The 4,042-nt window shown below is 33.0% G+C and overlaps 1 long non-coding RNA gene across 1 annotated transcript; it reads left to right on the top strand.

The window, feature by feature from the left end:
- The first annotated feature begins 2,118 nt into the window (after window positions 1–2,118).
- On the top strand, window positions 2,119–3,811 carry LOC142181465 (uncharacterized). Its single transcript, XR_012710112.1, has 2 exons — window positions 2,119–3,157; window positions 3,271–3,811. It is a non-coding gene; the product is annotated as an uncharacterized LOC142181465 (long non-coding RNA).
- Window positions 3,812–4,042: the final 231 nt, after the last annotated feature.

The following is a 4,042-nucleotide window of genomic DNA, read 5'->3' as shown; positions in this document are numbered from 1 at the left end:
ATGCATGAAAAGAAAGTACAATCTATCTCGGAATACATAATAAGACAGAAGAGATCGCCGGGCCTGCGGGCAGGACTCTAGCTGGACTGAATATCAATTTCTTTTTAAAGGTCATAAAAATGAATACTGATGCATATATTCCCCACAACCCAAGAAATCTTCGTAATTTTATAACGACTAATATTTCAATCCAGCAAAGGATGCAAACCAATGCACATATTAGTTACTCTACTTTGAAAAGCAAATGATTGGCCAACAACCAAACTGGAAGGATTCAGAACATACGGAACATCGTCAAAAAGTTTAATCTCTAGGGTTCTTAAGTAATTAAGACGGGTATGAAAGCTGGCACCGTTTCATTAAGTAAGAATTACAAGAAAATATACATAACTTCACACCATAACAAAAAATGACCCATGTTTTTAAGTTTTATCCGACCTAGCCAATATTGTACATATTTTAAAAATAGTAGCTCTTGCAAATTTAAAATTTGTGTTTTTATAACCATTGCTTCTAAAAGCTATGGAGTTAAATTTGTGTTCTCACAACCATTGCCTTTCCTCTGTCTTTTTCTCACATCTTTTACATATGCTTCAAGGAGCCGTCTGCTATTACTGCTTCTCCCTCTATGTCACCTGGTTGCAATGTAAAAAAATTGAAGAGTAGAAGTCCACTATTGAAGACCATTCAAAGCTTTGCTTTCGAAAATAAGACTTTTTGAGTTTGTTAGTTGTTTGGATTGGGTGTTGTTCCAATTGATTGAAAATATCAAAAGGAGTTAAAAATTTAAGTTTGAAGTGATTTGGAGTAGCTTTGAGTTAAGTTTCAGAAAAGATGCAAGGAAGAAAACGAAGTCAGTTTTTTGTATAATTATGTATAATCTTGTATAATAATGTATATAAGTGTATAAACTCATCTTATACACTATTATACACCTTTATACAAGCTTCTGTAGATGAACTTCTTCCACGATTTTCAGATGCAATTTTTGTTCAAAACCAGTCCAAATCTCCATTAAATGACTTCAAATTTTATATACAACCTCCGTATACTATTTCTAACAAGTCTAAATAACATCCACTCCATATTTCTCACAAAATCAAATTCGAAATTTAAACCAACATAGTTAAGCTTGTTAAAAATCTAATTTTCACCACCCAAATGGATTTGGTTTGTTGAACTAATATTTGAGTCACAATTACTAATTCAAAAATTAACTTAAAAGCTTGAGCAATCTTTTCTAAAAATTAAACAGTGATTTTGAGAGCCTATTGGAGTTGGATGTTGAATCTTAACCTATTAGTTTTGGGCTAGTTGGTTGTAAATTAAAATATGGGCTATAAAATTGAAAAGTAAAGAGCCAGTTGTTCTTATGCGAAATTTTCCCTCTTTCATTAAATGCTCTAAACCAGGCGACGTTAGAAATTGTAGGCGCTATTTTCTTTTTTAACTTTAATAAAATAAATATGGTATTTAATTAGGTGGCTTAATCACAATGCTAATTATATTTGGTAATTTTATTCCTTTAATATATATATATATAGATGATGGTATGAACAAATTAGTACAAGTTCCTGTAGAAACTAAGTAGGCGTTTGGACATAAGAATGGTAAAATTCGAAAAAATGGCGAAATATTTTTTCAAGTAAAAATGGTATTTGAAATTTATAGTTACACATTAAAATACCTTCTGTAACTATACACTCAAATACACTTCTCTCCCTTCTTATTCTTTGTGTTGGGTTTTTAATTTGTTATGGATTCTGAATTATTTGAGAGATGGACGAAAGCAAAGAAGTAGTTATATCTTGGGGAGTTAAAGCACAAGTTAAGTAGATTTTGCCGGAAATAGTGACGTAGAAGTTGGCAACAACATTTGACAAGATAAAATCAGGTGTATCATTTGAATTATTTTAGAGTGTATTATTATATATATATATATATACAACTGTCCGTTTACTTACATGTGAATTATTGCACGACGTGAAAGGATCAATGCATTTGTGTTGAATACCGACGAAAAATTCTCAATGGAGAAATTTCCAAAATTACAGTACAACCTCTTGTCCAAAAGCATTACCATCATATATAACATAATCCTATTTAGCATTATCTTTTATCAGTTGCTTAGTTGATCTCCTCAATTCTGCTAATTTTAACATGCTTCTCACTGCCCTTACCAACAATTCTTTTGTTCTCTCTTCCGACTGGCACAACTACTTGCTCTATCCTATTCTCTTTATCGATTATTGTTAATTCTATTTGAAATTACTGGATTGAGGATGGTTTCAGTACTTGGTGCACAACTACTTAAGACACTAAATTACGAAAAATCTTTTATTATTTCTTTTCTATTACTACATTGCATTTACTTAAATTTGATCGAGGGAGAAATATGAGTTGTTTCTGTTTCGTAAAAGCATGAATTTTGAATTATATGTTTTTTCAATTTTATGATACGGAATCTTTATTTTCTTTTCTTTTTAGTTTTAAATAAAAAGAGAAATTTACTATTTCCTTTGTTTTGCTTCAGGTGTTTTTGGTTATTTCAGAGAAAATTGATGAGTGAGGAACTATTGCGAAAGTGTCTATTTTGTTGCGATTTACACATATATAGGATTTTGTTGGTCAAGAATAGAAGAGAGGCGACACAAAGTATTTCCAAAATTTTAATAGTGGGTGTTATATTTCATCATTCGATTAGTAACCAACAAAAATATGTCGTGATGATATTTTTGAAATTTTATCTGTTGATGGCTTGCCGCAATATGGCTGCTTTAATCTCCAGAAACTATCTTCAGTAAATATATATTCTACAAGGTGAGGATGATTGGCATAAGTTATATGTGGTACAATTATATTTTCAGAATATGCAGTTCTAACATACGAAGTATAATTTTTTCACTCGGGCAATTTGATTTTCTCATTTAGGTTGTGATGAGCAATTTTACTTATTCAGTTATATTTCGTAAGTAGAAATTTCTAATACATATACAAACACAATCTCTAATAAAAGTATTTACTTATAATATAAATTAATAATTTGATTTATGATCATTATTATAGCAAAAGAAAACGAGATAGCTAATATCACATAGTTTTCCTCTGTAAAATGAATGTCAACTCCTTTTCCCCGACAGAGAAAAATGTTACTTGAGTAAGTTTGCCATTACAAACTATATTACTTGAATTTATTTTTCTGTTTTATTTTTTATAAAGATGTGCATGAAGTGCTTTTATTTGACTTTATTTTCTGTTTTATCTTTTCAGAACCCGAACTGGTTTTTCGATATAGACATCGCCCTCCTTATCCTCCCTTCCACCACCCTATCCCAAACTTTCATGTTATGACTTAGTAACTTGATACCCCTATAATGGGAGACTGGAGGTATGGAGGCAGGCTCTAGAGTCTAAAGGTTTCAAGCTAAGTAGGATGTATACGGTGAAATCGGGGGAACCAATTTCTTGTTAATGAGGCGTCTCGGAAGATCACCTCGAAGGCTCGAGACCACGGACCGAGTACCCCCCGAGGTCTATCGACACCCGACCTGGGGATAATGTTGGCTGTGACCCCAACGGGCATGGGGAGTTTCCGAAGAGTGCAACCGGGGCCGACAAAATCTTTCAGGCTAGCTGAACCTACATCATGAAGATAGTCAGCTGTCCCATCATGTTTTCTTTATCATTAATATATTTTGTACTATGATGGAATTTTTTCCTCCTATATAAGGGGGATCCTTTGCACTTTGTAAACTCTGTTGCTCCAGCTGCTCCATAAGAAATATAGAAAAATATTTTCTTTGCTCTCTCATATTCACTCTTGATATTATTGCTTTCATTCATTATCTTCTTATTTGTTCATCATTTATTGCTTATCATTGGCCATAAAGAGCCCTCTTTGATTACTTCATAACTGTTAGCCCTACCCCGATTACCCTCAACGGCTCATGGCCGAGCCCCGGGATCGACCTCGAGGCCCAGAATCGACAAGCCCGAGGTCCAAGTAACTGGCCTATCGGTTTGGTTATAGATTTCTCCTTAA

Source organism: Nicotiana tabacum, chromosome 6 (genome assembly GCF_000715075.1).
Source record: "Nicotiana tabacum cultivar K326 chromosome 6, ASM71507v2, whole genome shotgun sequence".
NCBI classification, from domain to species: Eukaryota; Viridiplantae; Streptophyta; class Magnoliopsida; order Solanales; family Solanaceae; genus Nicotiana; species Nicotiana tabacum.
This window is presented reverse-complemented; position numbering and strand designations above follow the sequence as displayed.